We start from the raw sequence: 18983 nt of genomic DNA, 5'->3' as shown, positions 1-18983 counted from the left end.
CTATCTAGGTTACCTAGATAGCACTTGGAGTATATAGGTTCCCTAGCGGGCACTTGGACTATCTAGGTTAACGAATGGGCACTTGGACTGTCTAGGATAACTAGCGTGCACTTGGACTATGTAGGTTCCTTAGCGGGCACTTGGACTATCTAGGTTGCCTAGCTGGCACTTGGACTATGTAGGATAACTAGCGTGCCCTTGGACTATCTAGTTTACGTACCGGGCACTTGGTATATAGGTTAACTAGCGGGCACTTGAACTATGTACGTTAACTAGAGGACACTTGGATTATCTAGGTTAACTAGTGGGCCCTTGGACTATGTAGGTTAACTAGCGGGCACTTGGACAATCTTTGTTAACTAGCAGGCCCTTGGACTATCTAGGTTACCTAGCGGGCACTTGGACTATCTAGGTTAACGAACGGGCACTTGGAATATGCAGGTAACCTAGCGGGCACTTGGACTGTCTAGGTTACCTAGCGGGCACTTGGACCATGTAGATTGGTTAGCGGGCACTTGGACTATCTAGGTTAGCTAACGGGCACTTTGAGTATCTAGGTTACCTAGCGGGAACTAGGACAATGTAAGTTACCTAGCGGACACTTGGACTATCTATGTTACCTAACGGGCACTTTGACTATCTAGGTTACATAGCGGGCCCTTGGACTATGTAGGTTACCAAGCGGGCACTTGGACTATGTAGGTTACCCAATGGGCACTTGGACTATCTAGGTTAACGAACGGGCACTTGGACTATGTAGGATCCCTATCGGACATTTGGACTACTTAGATTACCTAGTGGGCACTTGGACTATCTAGGTCAACTAGCGGGCCCTTGTACTATGTAGGTTAACTAGCGAGCACTTGGACTATCTAGGTTAACTAGCGGACCTTGGACTACGTAGGTTAACTAGCGGGCTCTTGGGCTATCTAGGTTAACTAGCGGACACTTGGGTGATCAATGTTAACTAGCGGACACTTGGACTATGTAGGTTAACTAGCGCGCATTTGGACTATGTAGGTCACCTAGTGGGCACATGGACTATGTAGGTTCCCTATCGGGCACTTGGAGAATGTAGGTTAACTAGGGGGCACTAGGACAATGTAGGTTACCTAGCGGGCCCTTGGACTATCTAGGTTACCTAGGGGGAACCTGGACTATGTAGGTTAACTAGTGGGCACTTGGACTATCTAGGTTACCTAGCAGGCACTTGGACTATGTAGGTTAACTAGCGGGCACTTGCACTCTCTAGGTTACCTAGGGGGCACTTGGACTATGTACCTTCCCTAGCGGGCACTTGGACTATCTACGTTAACTAGCGGGCACTTGGACTATGTAGGTTTCCTAGCAGACACTTGCACTATGTAGGTTACCTAGCGGGCACTTGGACTATGTAGGTTAACTAGAGGACACTTGGACGATCTAGGTTAACTAGCGGACACTTGCACTATGTAGGTTACCTAGCAGGCACTTGGACTATCTAGGTTACCGAACGGGCACTTGGACTATCTAGGTTACCTAGCGTGCACTTGGACTATGTAGGTTAACTAGAGGACAATTGGACGATCTAGGTTAACTAGAGGACACTTGGACGATCTAGGTTAACTAGGGGGCACTTGGACGATCTAGGTTTACTAACGGGCACTTAGATTATCAAAGTTAACAAGCGAGCCCTTGGACTATGTAGGTTAACTAGTGGGCCCTTGGACTATCTAGGTTACCTAGATAGCACTTGGAGTATATGGGTTCCCTAGCGGGCACTTGGACTATCTAGGTTAACGAATGGGCACTTGGACTGTCTAGGTTAACTAGCGTGCACTTGGACTATGTAGGTTCCTTAGCGGGCACTTGGACTATCAAGGTTGCCTAGCTGGCACTTGGACTATGTAGGATAACTAGCGTGCCCTTGGACTATCTAGGTTATGTACCGGGCACTTGGTATATAGGTTAACTAGCGGGCACTTGAACTATGTACGTTAACTAGAGGACACTTGGACTATCTAGGTTAACTAGTGGGCCCTTGGACTATGTAGGTTAACTAGCGGGCACTTGGACTATCCAGGTTACCAAGCGGGCACTTGGACTATGTAGGTTAACTAGAGGACAATTGGACGATCTAGGTTAACTACCGGACACTTGCACTATGTAGGTTACCTAGCAGGCACTTGGACTATCTAGGTTACCTAGCGGGCACTTTGACTATGTACGTTTCCTAGCGGGTACTTGCACTATGCAGGTTACCTAGCGGGCACTTGGACTATGTAGGTTAACTAGCAGGCCCTTGGACTATCTAGGTTACCTAGCAGGCACTTGGACTATGTAGGTTAACTAGCGGGCACTTGCACTCTCTAGGTTACCTAGGGGGCACTTGGACTATGTACCTTCCCTAGCGGGCACTTGGACTATCTACGTTAACTAGCGGGCACTTGGACTATGTAGGTTTCCTAGCAGACACTTGCACTATGTAGGTTACCTAGTGGGCACTTGGACTATGTAGGTTAACTAGAGGACACTTGGACGATCTAGGTTAACTAGCGGACACTTGCACTATGTAGGTTACCTAGCAGGCACTTGGACTATCTAGGTTACCGAACGGGCACTTGGACTATCTAGGTTACCTAGCGTGCACTTGGACTATGTAGGTTAACTAGAGGACAATTGGACGATCTAGGTTAACTAGAGGACACTTGGACGATCTAGGTTAACTAGGGGGCACTTGGACGATCTAGGTTTACTAACGGGCACTTGGATTATCAAAGTTAACAAGCGAGCCCTTGGACTATGTAGGTTAACTAGTGGGCCCTTGGACTATCTAGGTTACCTAGATAGCACTTGGAGTATCTGGGTTCCCTAGCGGGCACTTGGACTATCTAGGTTAACGAATGGGCACTTGGACTGTCTAGGTTAACTAGCGTGCACTTGGACTATGTAGGTTCCTTAGCGGGCACTTGGACTATCAAGGTTGCCTAGCTGGCACTTGGACTATGTAGGATAACTAGCGTGCCCTTGGACTATCTAGGTTATGTACCGGGCACTTGGTATATAGGTTAACTAGCGGGCACTTGAACTATGTACGTTAACTAGAGGACACTTGGACTATCTAGGTTAACTAGTGGGCCCTTGGACTATGTAGGTTAACTAGCGGGCACATAGACAATCTAGGTTAACAAGCGGGCCCTTGGACTATCTAGGGTACCTAGCGGGCACTTGGTCTGTCTAGGTTACCGAGCGGGCACTTGGACTATGTAGATTGGTTAGTGGGCCCTTGGACTATCTAGGTTAGCTAACGGGCACTTTGAGTATCTAGGTTACCTAGCGGGAACTAGGACAATGTAAGTTACCTAGCGGACACTTGGACTATCTATGTTACCTAACGGGCACTTTGACTATCTAGGTTACATAGCGGGCCCTTGGACTATGTAGGTTACTAAGCGGGCACTTGGACTATGTAGGTTACCCAATGGGCACTTGGACTATCTAGGTTAACGAACGGGCACTTGGACTATGTAGGATCCCTATCGGACATTTGGACTACTTAGATTACCTAGTGGGCACTTGGACTATCTAGGTTACCTAGAGGGCACTTGGACTATGTAGGTTAGCTAGCGGACACTTCGACTATCTAGGTTAGCTAACGGGCAATTGGACTATCTAGGTTACCTAGCGGGCACTTGGATTATCTAGGTTAACGAACGGGCACTTGGACTATGTAGGTTACCTAGCCGCCACTTGGACTATCTAGGTTAGCTAACAGGCACTTGGATAATCTTGGTTCCCTAGCGGGCACTTGTAGTATCTAAGTTACCTAGCTGGCACTTGGACTTTGTAGGACAACTATCAGGCCCTTGGACTATCTAGGTTAGCTAACGGGCACTTGGACTATGTATGTTCCAGAGTGGGCACTTGGATTATGTAGGTTGCCTAGCGGGCATTTAGACTATGTAGGTTTCCTTGCGGGCATTTGGACTATGTAGGTTACCTAGCGGGCACTTGGACTATGTAGTTTCCCTAACGGGCACTTGGACTATGTAGGTTCCCTAGCGGTCACGTGGACTATGTAGGCTCCCTAGAAGGCACTTGGTCTATGTAGGTTAACTAGCGGGCACTTGGACTATCCAGGTTACCAAGCGGGCACTTGGACTATGTAGGTTACCCAATGGGCACTTGGACTATCTAGGTTAACGAACGGACACTTGGACTATGTAGTTTGTCTATAAGGCACTTGGACTATCTAGGTTACCTAGCATTCACATGGACTATGTAAGTTACCGAGCGGACACTTGGACGATTTAGGTTAACTAGCCGGCACTTGGTCTATCTAGGTTAACGAACGTGCACTTGGACTATGTAGGTAACCTAACGGGCACTTGGACTGTCTAGGTTACCTAGCGGGCACTTGGACTATCTAGGTTACCTAGAGGGCACTTGGACTATGTAGGTTAACTAGCGGACACTTCAACTATCTAGGTTAGCTAACGGGCAATTGGACTATCTAGGTTACCTAGCGGGCACTTGGACTATGTAGGTTCCCTAGCGGGCACTTGGACTGTCTAGGTTACCTAGCGGGCATTTGGATTATCTAGGTTAACGAACGGGCACTTGGACTATGTAGGTTACCTAGCCGCCACTTTGACTATCTAGGTTAGCTAACAGGCACTTGGACTATCAAGGTTCCCTAGCGGGCACTTGTACTATCTAGGTTACTTAGCTGGCACTTGGACTATGTAGGTCAACTAGCGGGCCCTTGGACTATCTAGGTTAGCTAACGGGCACTTAGGTTATGTAGGTTAAGTAGAGGGGACTTGGACTGTCTAGGTTACCTAGCGGGCACTTGGACTTCTAGATTAACGAATGGGCACTGGTACTATGTACGTTCCCTAGCGGGCACTTGGGCTATCTACGTTACCTAGCGGGCACTTGGACTATGTAGGTTAACGAACGGGCACTTGGACTATGTAGGTAACCTAGTGGTCACTTGGACTGTCTAGGTTACCTAGCGGGAACATGGACTATGTAGGTTAACTAGCGGGCACTTGGACTATCTAGGTTAACTAGCAGGCCGTTGGACTATGTAAGTTAACTAGAGGGCACTTTGATGATCCTGGTTAACTAGCGGGCACTTGGACTATCTAGGTTAACTAGCGCGCGCTTGGACTATGTAGGTTCCCTAGCGGGCATTTGGACTATATAGGTTACCTAGCGGGCACTTGGACTATGTAGGCTACCTAGCGGGCACTTGGACTATCTAGATTAACTAGCGGGCACTTGGATTATCTAGGTTAACTAACGGGCACTTGGACTATGTATATTCCAGAGCGGGCAATTGGACTATGTAGGTTCCCTAGTGGGCACTTGGACTATCTAGGTTCCGTAAAGGGCACTTGGACTATCTATGTTACCGAACGGGCACTTGGACTATCTAGGTTACCTAGCGTGCACTTGGACTATGTAGGTTAACTAGAGGACAATTGGACGATCTAGGTTAACTAGCGGACACTTGCACTATGTAGGTTACCTAGCAGGCACTTGGACTATCTAGGTTACCTAGCGGGCACTTTGACTATGTAGGTTAACTAGAGGACACTTGGACGATCTAGGTTAACTAGGGGGCACTTGGACGATCTAGGTTTACTAACGGGCACTTGGATTATCAAAGTTAACAAGCGAGCCCTTGGAATATGTAGGTTAACTAGTGGGCCCTTGGACTATCTAGGTTACCTAGATAGCACTTGGAGTATATAGGTTCCCTAGCGGGCACTTGGACTATCTAGGTTAACGAATGGGCACTTGGACTGTCTAGGATAACTAGCGTGCACTTGGACTATGTAGGTTCCTTAGCGGGCACTTGGACTATCTAGGTTACATAGCTGGCACTTGGACTATGTAGGATAACTAGCGTGCCCTTGGACTATCTAGGTTACGTACCGGGCACTTGGTATATAGGTTAACTAGCGGGCACTTGAACTATGTACGTTAACTAGAGGACACTTGGATTATCTAGGTTAACTAGTGGGCCCTTGGACTATGTAGGTTAACTAGCGGGCACTTGGACAATCTTTGTTAACTAGCAGGCCCTTGGACTATCTAGGTTACCTAGCGGGCACTTGGACTATCTAGGTTAACGAACGGGCACTTGGAATATGCAGGTAACCTAGCGGGCACTTGGACTGTCTAGGTTACCTAGCGGGCACTTGGACCATGTAGATTGGTTAGCGGGCACTTGGACTATCTAGGTTAGCTAACGGGCACTTTGAGTATCTAGGTTACCTAGCGGGAACTAGGACAATGTAAGTTACCTAGCGGACACTTGGACTATCTATGTTACCTAACGGGCACTTTGACTATCTAGGTTACATAGCGGGCCCTTGGACTATGTAGGTTACCAAGCGGGCACTTGGACTATGTAGGTTACCCAATGGGCACTTGGACTATCTAGGTTAACGAACGGGCACTTGGACTATGTAGGATCCCTATCGGACATTTGGACTACTTAGATTACCTAGTGGGCACTTGGACTATCTAGGTCAACTAGCGGGCCCTTGTACTATGTAGGTTAACTAGCGAGCACTTGGACTATCTAGGTTAACTAGCGGACCTTGGACTACGTAGGTTAACTAGCGGGCTCTTGGACTATCTAGGTTAACTAGCGGACACTTGGGTGATCAATGTTAACTAGCGGACACTTGGACTATGTAGGTTAACTAGCGCGCATTTGGACTATGTAGGTCACCTAGTGGGCACATGGACTATGTAGGTTCCCTATCGGGCACTTGGAGAATGTAGGTTAACTAGGGGGCACTAGGACAATGTAGGTTACCTAGCGGGCCCTTGGACTATCTAGGTTACCTAGGGGGAACCTGGACTATGTAGGTTAACTAGTGGGCACTTGGACTATCTAGGATACCTAGCAGGCACTTGGACTATGTAGGTTAACTAGCGGGCACTTGGACTATCTCAGGTACCTAGCGGGCACGTGGACTATCTACGTTACCTATTGGGCACTTGAACTATGTACGTTACCTAGCGGGCACTTGAACTATGTACGTTTCCTAGCGGGTACTTGGAATAGATAGGTTCCCTAGAGGGCACTTGGTCTATCTAGGTTAACTAGCGGGCACTTGGAATATGTAGGTTAACTAGCGGACACTTGCACTATGTAGGTTACCTAGCAGGCACTTGGACTATCTAGGTTAACTAGCGGGCACTTGGACTATCTAGGTTAACTAGCGTGCACTTAGACTATGTAGGTTCCCTAGCGGGCACTTGGACTCTGTATGTTCCCTACGGACACTTGAACTAGGTAAGTTAACTACCGGGCACTTGGACTATGTAGGTTACCTAGCGGGCACTTGGACTATGTAGGTTAACTACCGGGCACTTGCACTATGTAGGTTACCTAGCGGGCACTTGGACTATATACCTTCCCTAGCGGGCACTTGGACTATCTATGTTAACTAGCGGGTACTTGGACTATGTAGGTTACCTAGCAGACACTTGCACTATGTAGGTTACCTAGCGGGCATTTGGACTATGTAGGTTAACTAGAGGACACTTGGACGATCTAGGTTAACTAGGGGGCCCTTGGACGATCTAGGTTTACTAACGGGCACTTGGATTATCAAAGTTAACAAGCGAGCCCTTGGACTATGTAGGTTAACTAGTGGGCCCTTGGACTATCTAGGTTACCTAGATAGCACTTGGAGTATATGGGTTCCCTAGCGGGCACTTGGACTATCTAGGTTAACGAATGGGCACTTGGACTGTCTAGGTTAACTAGCGTGCACTTGGACTATGTAGGTTCCTTAGCGGGCACTTGGACTATCTAGGTTGCCTAGCTGGCACTTGGACTATGTAGGATAACTAGCGTGCCCTTGGACTATCTAGGTTAAGTACCGGGAACTTGGTATATAGGTTAACTAGCGGGCACTTGGACTACGTAGGTTAACTAGAGGACACTTGGACAATCTAGGTTAACTAGCGGGCACTTGCACGATCTAGGTTAACTAGCGGGCTCTTGGTCTATCAAAGTTAACAAGTGATGCCTTGGACTATGTAGGTTAACTAGCCGGCCTTAGGACTATCTAGGTTACCTAGCGGGCACTTGGACTATATAGGTTACCTAGCGGGCACTTGGACTATGTAGGCTAACTAGGGGGCCCTTCGACGATCTAGGATACCTAGCGGGTACTTGAATTATCTAGGTTAACTAGTGGGAGCTTGCACTGTCTAGGTTACCTAGCGGGCACTTGGACTATGTACGTTCCCTAGTGAGCATTTGGACAATCTATGTTAACTTGCGGGAACTTGGAATATGTAGGTTAACTAGCGGACACATGCACTATGTAGGTTACCTAGCAGGCAATGGACTATCTAGGTTAACTAGCGTGCACTTGGACTATGTAGGTTCCTTAGCGGGCACTTGGACTATCTAGGTTGCCTTGCGGGCACTTGTACTATGTAGGTTAACTAGCGTGCCCTTGGACTATCTAGGTTACGTAGCGGGCACTTGGTATATAGATAAACTAGCGGCCACTTGGACTATGTAGGTTAACTAGAGGACACTTGGACTATGTATGTTAACTAGCAGGCACTTGGACAATCAAGGTTAACTAGCGGGCACTTGGAGGATCTAGGTTAATTAGCGTGCACTTGGACTATGTAGGTTCCTTAGCGGGCACGTGGCATATCTAGGTTGCCTAGCGGGCTCTTGGACTATGTAGGTTAACTAGCGTGCCCCTGGACTATCTAGGTTACCTAGCGGGCACTTGGACTATATAGGTTACCTAGCGGGCACTTGGACTATGTAGGTTACCTAGTGGGCACTTGGACTATCAAAGTTAACGAACGGGCACTTGGAATATGCAGGTAACCTAGCGGGCACTTGGACTTCTAGGTTAACGAACGGGCTCTTGGACTATGTAGGTTACCTAGCGGGCACTTGGATTATCTAGGTTACCTAGCGTGTCCTTGGACTATGTATGTTTCCTAACGGGCACTTTGACTAACTAGGTTACATAGCGGCAACTTGGACTATGTAGGTTAACTAGGGAACATTTTGACTCTAGGTTACCTAGCGGACACTTGGACTATCTAGGTTACCTAGCGGGTCCTTGGACTATGTAGGTGTCCTAGCGGGCACTTGGACTATCTAGGTTAACGAACGGGCACTTGGAGTATGTAGGTAACCTAGCGGGCACTTGGACAGTCTAGGTGACCTAGCGGACACTTGGACTACCTAGGTTAACGAACGGGCACTTGGACTATGTAGGTTACCTAGCGGGCACTTGGACTATGTAGGATCCCTATCGGACATTTGGACTACTTAGGTTACATAGCGGGCACTTGAACTATCTAGGTCAGGTAGCGGGCCCTTGTACTATGTAGGTTAACTAGCGAGCACTTGGACTATCTAGGTTAACTAGCGGACCTTGGACTATGTAGGTTAACTTGCGGGCCCTTGGACTATGTATGTTAACTAGCGGGCACTTGGACGATCTAGGTCAACTAGAGGGCACTTGGACTATGTGGGTTGCCTAGCGGGCACTTGGACTATGTAGGTTCCCTAGCGGGCATTTGGACTATATAGATAACCTAGCGGGCACTTAGACTTTGTAGGTTACCTAGCGGGCACTTGGACTATCTAGGTTACCTAGCAGGCACTTTGACTATCTAGGTTAACTAACGGGCACTTGGACTATGTAGGTTGCCTAGCGGGCACTTGGATTATGTAGGTTCTCTATCGGGCACTTGGACTATGTAGGTTAACTAGCGGGCACTTATACAGTCTAGGTTACCTAGCGGGCACTTGGATTATCTAGGTTAACGTACGGGCACTTGGACTATGTAGGTTACCTAGACGCCAATTGGACTATTTAGGTTAGCTAACAGGCACTTGGACTATCTTGGTTCCCTAGCGGGCACTTGTACTATCTAGGTTACCTAGCTGGCACTTGGACTATGTAGGTCAACTTGCGTTCCCTTGGACGATCTAGGTTAGCTAACGGGCACTTGGAGTATGTAGGTAACCTAGCGGGCACTTGGACAGTCTAGGTTACCTAGCGGACACTTGGACTACCTAGGTTAACGAACGGGCACATGGACTATGTAGGTTACCTAGCGGGCACTTGGATTTTGTAGGATCCCTATCGGACATTTGAACTACTTAGGTTACCTAGCGGGCACTTGAACTATCTATGTCAAGTAGCGGTCCCTTGTACTATGTAGGTTAACTAGCGAGCACTTGGACTATCTAGGTTAACTAGCGGACCTTGGACTATGTAGGTTAACTAGCAGGCCCTTGGACTATGTATGTTAACTAGCGGGCACTTGGATTATCTAGGTTACCTAGGAGGCACTTTGACTATCTAGGTTAACTAACGGGCACATGGACTATGTAGGTTGCCTAGCGGGCACTTGGATTGTGTAGGTTCTCTATCGGGCACTTGGACTATGTAGGTTAACTAGCGGGCACTTGGACTGTCAAGGTTACCTAGCGGGCACTTGGATTATCTAGGTTAACGTACGGGCACTTGGACTATGTAGGTTACCTAGCCGCCACTTGGACTATCTAGGTTAGCTATCAGGCACTTAGATTATGTAGGTTAACTAGCGGGCACTTGGAATATGTAGGTTAACTAGCGGACACTTCCAATATTAGGTTAACTAGCGGGCCCATGGACTATGTAGGTTTACTAGCGGGCCCTTGGACTATCAAGGTTCCCTAAAGGGCACTTGAACTATCTAGGTTACCGAGCGGGCACTTAGACTATCTAGGTTACCTAGCGGGTACTTGGACTATGTAGGCTAACTAGGGGGCCCTTGGACTATCTAGGTTACCTAGCGGGAACTTGAAATATCTAGGTTAACTAGCGGGAACTTGCACTGTCTAGGTTACCTAGCGGGCACTTGGACTATGTACGTTCCCTAGCGGGCACTTGGACTATCTATGTTAACTAGCGGGCACTTGAAATATGTAGGTTAACTAGCGGACACATGCACTATGTAGGTTACCTAGCAGGCAAAGTACTATCTAGGTTAACTAGCGTGCACTTGGACTATGTAGGTTCCTTAGCGGGCACTTGGACTATCTAGGTTGCCTAGCGGGCACTTGTACTATGTAGGTTAACTAGCGTGCCCTTGGACTATCTAGGTTACGTAGCGGGCACTTGGTATATAGGTTAACTAGCGGCCACTTGGACGATCTAGGTTAACTAGAGGACACTTGGACTATCTAGGTTAACTAGCAGGCCCTTGGACTATGTAGGTTACCTAGTGGGCACTTGGACTCTCAAGGTTAAAGAACGGGCACTTGGAATATGCAGGTAACTTAGCGGGCACTTGGACTGTCTAGGTTTCCTAGCGAGCACTTGGACTTCTAGGTTAACGAACGGGCTCTTGGACTATGTAGGTTGCCTAGAGGGCACTTGGACTATCTAGGTTACCTAACGGGCACTTTGACTAACTAGGTTACATAGCGGGCACTTGGACTATGTAGGTTAACTAGCGAACACTTGGACTCTAGGTTACCTAGCGGGCACTTGGACTATCTAGGTTACCTAGCGGGTCCTTGGACTATGTAGGTTTCCTAGCGGGCACTTGGACTATCTAGGTTAGCTAAAGGGCAGTTAGATTATGTAGGCTAACTTGCGGGCACTTGGAATATGTAGGTTAACTAGCGGACACTTCAAATATTAGGTTAACTAGCGGGCCCATGGACTATGTAGGTTTACTAGCGGGCCCTTGGACTATCGAGGTTCCCTAAAGGGCACTTGGACGATCTAGGTTAACGAACGGGCACTTGGACTATGTAGGTTTCCTAGCGGGCACTTGGATAGTCTAGGTTACCTAGCGGGCACTTGGACTACCTAGGTTAACGAACGGGCACTTGGACTATGTAGGTTTCCTAGCGGGCAATTGGATTATGTAGGTTCTCTATCGGGCACTTGGACTATGTAGGTTAACTAGCGGGCACTTGGACTGTCTAGGTTACCTAGCGGGCACTGGTATTATCTAGGTTAACGAACGGGCACTTGGACTATGTAGGTTACCTAGCCGCCACTTGGACTATCTAAGTTAGCTAACAGGCTCTTGGACTATCTTGGATCCCTAGCGGGCACTTGTACTATCTAGGATACCTATCTGGCACTTGGACTATGTAGGTAAACTAGCGGGCCCTTGGACTATCTAGGTTACCTAGCGGGCACTTGGATTATCTAGGTTACCTAGCGTGTCCTTGGACTATGTATGTTTCCTAGCGGGCACTTGGACTATCTAGGTTAACGAATGGGTACTTGGACTATGTAGGTAACCTAGCGGGCACTTGGACAGTCTAGGTTACCTAGCTGGCATTTGGACTATGTAGGTCAACTAGCGGGCCCTTGGACTATCTAGGTTAGCTAAAGGGCACTTAGATTATGTAGGCTAACTTGCGGGCACTTGGAATATGTAGGTTAACTAGCGGACACTTCAAATATTAGGTTAACTAGCGGGCCCATGGACTATGTAGGTTTACTAGCGGGCCCTTGGACTATCTAGGTTCCCTAAAGGGCACTTGGATGATCTAGGTCACCTAGCGGGTACTTGAAATATCTAGGTTAACTAGCGGGAACTTGCACTGTCTAGGTTACCTAGCGGGCACTTGGACTATGTACGTACCCTAGCGGGTACTTGGACTATCTATGTTAACTAGCGGGCATTTTGGAATATGTAGGTTCCTTAGCAGGCACTTGGACTATCTAGGTTGCCTAGCGGGCACCTGTACTATGTAGGTTAACTAGCGTGCCCTTGGACTATCTAGGTTACGTAGCGGGCACTTGGTATATAGGTTAACTAGCGGCCACATGGACTATGTAGGTTAACAAGAGAACACTTGGACTATCTTGGTTAACTAGTGGACCCTTGGACTATGTAGGTTAACTAGCAGGCTCTTGGACAATCTAGGTTAACTAGCGAGCACTTGGACGATCTAGGTTAACTAGCGGGCACTTGGACTATCAAAGTTAACTAGTGATGCCTTGGACTATTTAGGTTAACTAGTCGGCCCGTGGACCATCTAGGTTCCCTAAAGGGCACTTGAACTATCTAGGTTACCGAGCGGGCACTTAGACTATCTAGGTTACCTAGCGGGTACTTGGACTATGTAGGCTAACTAGGGGGCCCTTGGACGATCTAGGTTACCTAGCGGGTACTTGAATTATCTAGGTTAACTAGCGGGAACTTGCATTGTCTAGGTTACCTAGCGGGCACTTGGACTATGTACGTTCCCTAGCGGGCACTTGGACTATCTATGTTAACTAGCGGGCACTTGGAATATGTAGGTTAACTAGCGGACACATGTACTATGTAGGTTACCTAGCAGGCAATGGACTATCTAGGTTAACTAGCGTGCACTTGGACAATGTAGGTTCCTTAGCGGGCACTTGGACTATCTAGGTTGCCTAGCGGGCACTTGTACTATGTAGGTTAACTAGCGTGCCCTTGGACTATCTAGGTTACCTAGCGGGCACTTGTATTATCTAGGTTAACGAACGGGCACTTGGACTATGTAGGTTACCTAGCCGCCACTTGGACTATCTAAGTTAGCTAACAGGCTCTTGCACTATCTTGGATCCCTAGCGGGCACTTGTACTATCTAGGATACCTTTCTGGCACTTGGACTATGTAGGTAAACTAGCGGGCCCTTGGACTATCTAGGTTACCTAGCGGGCACTTGGATTATCTAGGTTACCTAGCGTGTCCTTGGACTATGTATGTTTCCTAGCGGGCACTTGTACTATCTAGGTTAACGAATGGGTACTTGGACTATGTAGGTAACCTAGCGGGCACTTGGACAGTCTAGGTTACCTAGCTGGCATTTGGACTATGTAGGTCAACTAGCGGGCCCTTGGACTATCTAGGTTAGCTAAAGGGCACTTAGATTATGTAGGCTAACTTGCGGGCACTTGGAATATGTAGGTTAACTAGCGGACACTTCAAATATTAGGTTAACTAGCGGCCCCATGGACTATGTAGGTTTACTAGCGGGCCCTTGGACTATCTAGGTTCCCTAAAGGGCACTTGGATGATCTAGGTTACCTAGCGGGTACTTGAAATATCTAGGTTAACTAGCGGGATCTTGCACTGTCTAGGTTACCTAGCGGGCACTTGGACTATGTACGTACTCTAGCGGGTACTTGGACTATCTATGTTAACTAGCGGGCATTTTGGAATATGTAGGTTCCTTAGCAGGCACTTGGACTATCTAGGTTGCCTAGCGGGCACCTGTACTATGTAGGTTAACTAGCGTGCCCTTGGACTATCTAGGTTACGTAGCGGGCACTTGGTATATAGGTTAACTAGCGGCCACATGGACTATGTAGGTTAACAAGAGGACACTTGGACTATCTAGGTTAACTAGTGGACCCTTGGACTATGTAGGTTAACTAGCAGGCTCTTGGACAATCTAGGTTAACTAGCGAGCACTTGGACGATCTAGGTTAACTAGCGGGCACTTGGACTATCAAAGTTAACTAGTGATGCCTTGGACTATTTAGGTTAACTAGTCGGCCCGTGGACTATCTAGGTTCCCTAAAGGGCACTTGAACTATCTAGGTTACCGAGCGGGCACTTAGACTATCTAGGTTACCTAGCGGGTACTTGGACTATGTAGGCTAACTAGGGGGCCCTTGGACGATCTAGGTTACCTAGCGGGTACTTGAATTATCTAGGTTAACTAGCGGGAACTTGCACTGTCTAGGTTACCTAGCGGGCACATGGACTATGTACGTTCCCTAGCGGGCACTTGGACTATCTATGTTAACTAGCGGGCACTTGGAATATGTAGGTTAACTAGCGGACACTTGCACTATGTAGGTTACCTAGCAGGCAATGGACTATCTAGGTTAACTAGCGTGCACTTGGACTATGTAGGTTCCTTAGCGGGCACTTGGACTATCTAGGTTGCCTAGCGGGCACTTGTACTATGTAGGTTAACTAGCGTGCCCTTGGACTATCCAGGTTACGTAGCGGGCACTTGGTATATAGCTTAACTAGCGGCCACTTGGACTATGTAGATTAACTAGAGGACACTTGGACTATCTAGGTTAACTAGTGGACCCTTGGACTATGTAGGTTAACTAGCAGGCACTTGGACAATCAAGGTTAACTAGCGGGCACTTGGAGGATCTAGGTTAATTAGCGTGCACTTGGACTATGTAGGTTCCTTAGCGGGCACGTGGAATATCTAGGTTGCCTAGCGGGCTCTTGGACTATGTAGGTTAACTAGCGTGCCCCTGGACTATCTAGGTTACCTAGCGGGCACTTGGACTATATAGGTTACCTAGCGGGCACTTGGACTATGTAGGTTACCTAGTGGGCACTTGGACTATCAAGGTTAACGAACAGGCACTTGGAATATGCAGGTAACCTAGCGGGCACTTGGACTTCTAGGTTAACTAACGGGCTCTTGGACTATGTAGGTTGCCTAGCGGGCACTTGGACTATCTAGGTTACCTAACGGGCACTTTGAATAACTAGGTTACATAGCGGGCACTTGGACTATGTAGGTTAACTAGGGAGCACTTGGACTCTAGGTTACCTAGCGGGCACTTGGACTATCTAGGTTACCTAGCGGGTCCTTGGACTATGTAGGTGTCCTAGCGGGCACTTGGACTATCTAGGTTAACGAACGGGCACTTGGAGTATGTAGGTAACCTAGCGGGCACTTGGACAGTCTAGGTTACCTAGCGGACACTTGGACTACCTAGGTTAACGAACGGGCACATGGACTATGTAGGTTACCTAGCGGGCACTTGGATTTTTTAGGATCCCTATCGGACATTTGAACTACTTAGGTTACCTAGCGGGCACTTGAACTATCTATGTCAAGTAGCGGGCCCTTGTACTATGTAGGTTAACTAGCGAGCACTTGGACTATCTAGGTTAACTAGCGGACCTTGGACTATGTATGTTAACTAGCGGGCACTTGGATGATCGAGGTTAACTAGAGGGCACTTGGACTATCTGGGTTACCTAGCGGGCACTTGGACTATGTAGGTTCCCTAGCTGGCATTTGGACTATATAGAAAACCTAGCGGGCACTTAGACTTTGTAGGTTACCTAGCGGGCACTTGGATTATCTAGGTTACCTAGGAGGCACTTTGACTATCTAGGTTAACTAACGGGCACATGGCCTACGTAGGTTGCCTAGCGGGCACTTGGATTGTGTAGGTTCTCTATCGGGCACTTGGACTATGTAGGTTAACTAGCGGGCACATGGACTATGTAGGTTGCCTAGCGGGCACTTGGATTGTGTAGGTTCTCTATCGGGCACTTGGACTATGTAGGTTAACTAGCGGGCACTTGGACTGTCAAGGTTACCTAGCGGGCACTTGGATTATCTAGGTTAACGTACGGGCACTTGGACTATGTAGGTTACCTAGCCGCCACTTGGACTATCTAGGTTAGCTATCAGGCACTTAGATTATGTAGGTTAACTAGCGGGCACTTGGAATATGTAGGTTAACTAGCGGACACTTCCACTATTAGGTTAACTAGTGGGCCCATGGACTATGTAGGTTTACTAGCGGGCCCTTGGACTATCTAGGTTCCCTAAAGGGCACTTGAACTATCTAGGTTACCGAGCGGGCACTTAGACTATCTAGGTTACCTAGCGGGTACTTGGACTATGTAGGCTAACTAGAGGGGCCTTTGGAAGATCTAGGTTACTTAGCGGGTACTTGAAATATCTAGGTTAACTAGCGGGAACTTGCACTGTCTAGGTTACCTAGCGGGCACTTGGACTATGTACGTTCCCTAGCGGGCACTTGGACTATCTATGTTAACTAGCGGGCACTTGAAATATGTAGGTTAACTAGCGGACACATGCACTATGTAGGTTACCTAGCAGGCAAAGTACTATCTAGGTTAACTAGCGTGCACTTGGACTATGTTGGTTCCTTAGCGGGCACTTGGACTATCTAGGTTGCCTAGCGGGCACTTGTACTATGTAGGTTAACTAGCGTGCCCTTGGACTATCTAGGTTACGTAGCGGGCACTTGGTATATAGGTTAACTAGCGGCCACTTGGACGATCTAGGTTAACTAGAGGACACTTGGACTATCTAGGTTAACTAGCAGGCCCTTGGACTATGTAGGTTACCTAGTGGGCACTTGGACTCTCAAGGTTAACGAACGGGTACTTGGAATATGCAGGTAACTTAGCGGGCACTTGGCCTGTCTAGGTTTCCTAGCGAGCACTTGGACTTCTAGGTTAACGAACGGGCTCTTGGACTATGTAGGTTGCCTAGAGGGCACTTGGACTATCTAGGTTACCTAACGGGCACTTTGACTAACTAGGTTACATAGCGGACACTTGGACTATGTAGGTTAACTAGCGAACACTTGGACTCTAGGTTACCTAGCGGGCACTTGGACTATCTAGGTTACCTAGCGGGTCCTTGGACTATGTAGGTTTCCTAGCGGGCACTTGGACTATCTAGGTTAGCTAAAGGGCACTTAGATTATGTAGGCTAACTTGCGGGCACTTGGAATATGTAGGTTAACTAGCGGACACTTCAAATATTAAGTTAACTAGCGGGCCCATGGACTATGTAGGTTTACTAGCGGGCCCTTGGACTATCTAGGTTCCCTAAAGGGCACTTGGACGATCTAGGTTAACGAACGGGCACTTGGACTATGTAGGTTTCCTAGCGGGCACTTGGATAGTCTAGGTTACCTAGCGGGCACTTGGACTACCTAGGTTAACGAACGGGCACTTGGACTATGTAGGTTTCCTAGCGGGCAATTGGATTATGTAGGTTCTCTATCGGGCACTTGGACTATGTAGGTCAACTAGCGGGCACTTGGACTGTCTAGGTTACCTAGCGGGCACTTGTATTATCTAGGTTAACGAACAGGCACTTGGACTATGTAGGTTACCTAGCCGCCACTTGGACTATCTAAGTTAGCTAACAGGCTCTTGGACTATCTTGGATCCCTAGCGGGCACTTGTACTATCTAGGATACCTATCTGGCACTTGGACTATGTAGGTAAACTAGCGGGCCCTTGGACTATCTAGGTTACCTAGCGGGCACTTGGATTATCTAGGTTACCTAGCGTGTCCTTGGACTATGTATGTTTCCTAGCGGGCACTTGGACTATCTAGGTTAACGAATGGGTACTTGGACTATGTAGGTAACCTAGCGGGCACTTGGACAGTCTAGGTTACCTAGCTGGCATTTGGACTATGTAGGTCAACTAGCGGGCCCTTGGACTATCTAGGTTAGTTAAAGGGCACTTAGATTATGTAGGCTACCTTGCGGGCACTTGGAATATGTAGGTTAACTAGCGGACACTTCAAATATTAGGTTAACTAGCGGGCCCATGGACTATGTAGGTTTACTAGCGGGCCCTTGGACTATCTAGGTTCCCTAAAGGGCACTTGGACGATCTAGGTTACCTAGCGGGTACTTGAAATATCTAGGTTAACTAGCGGGAACTTGCACTGTCTAGGTTACCTAGCGGGCACTTGGACTATGTACGTACCCTAGCGGGTACTTGGACTATCTATGTTAACTAGCGGGCATTTTGGAATATGTAGGTTCCTTAGCAGGCACTTGGACTATCTAGGTTGCCTAGCGGGCACCTGTACTATGTAGGTTAACTAGCGCGCTCTTGGACTATCTAGGTTACGTAGCGGGCACTTGGTATATAGGTTAACTAGTGGCCACTTGGACTATGTAGGTTAACAAGAGGACACTTGGACTATCTAGGTTAACTAGTGGACCCTTGGACTATGTAGGTTAACTAGCAGGCTCTTGGACAATCTAGGTTAACTAGCGGGCACTTGGACGATCTAGGTTAACTAGCGGGCACTTGGACTATCAAAGTTAACTAGTGATGCCTTGGACTATTTAGGTTAACTAGTCGGCCCGTGGACTATCTAGGTTACCTAACGGGCACTTTGACTAACTAGGTTACATAGCGGGCACTTGGACTATGTAGGT

The sequence above is a fragment of the Tenrec ecaudatus genome, chromosome 1 (assembly GCF_050624435.1).
Source record: "Tenrec ecaudatus isolate mTenEca1 chromosome 1, mTenEca1.hap1, whole genome shotgun sequence".
Lineage (NCBI taxonomy): Eukaryota > Metazoa > Chordata > Mammalia > Afrosoricida > Tenrecidae > Tenrec > Tenrec ecaudatus.
This window is presented reverse-complemented; position numbering follows the sequence as displayed.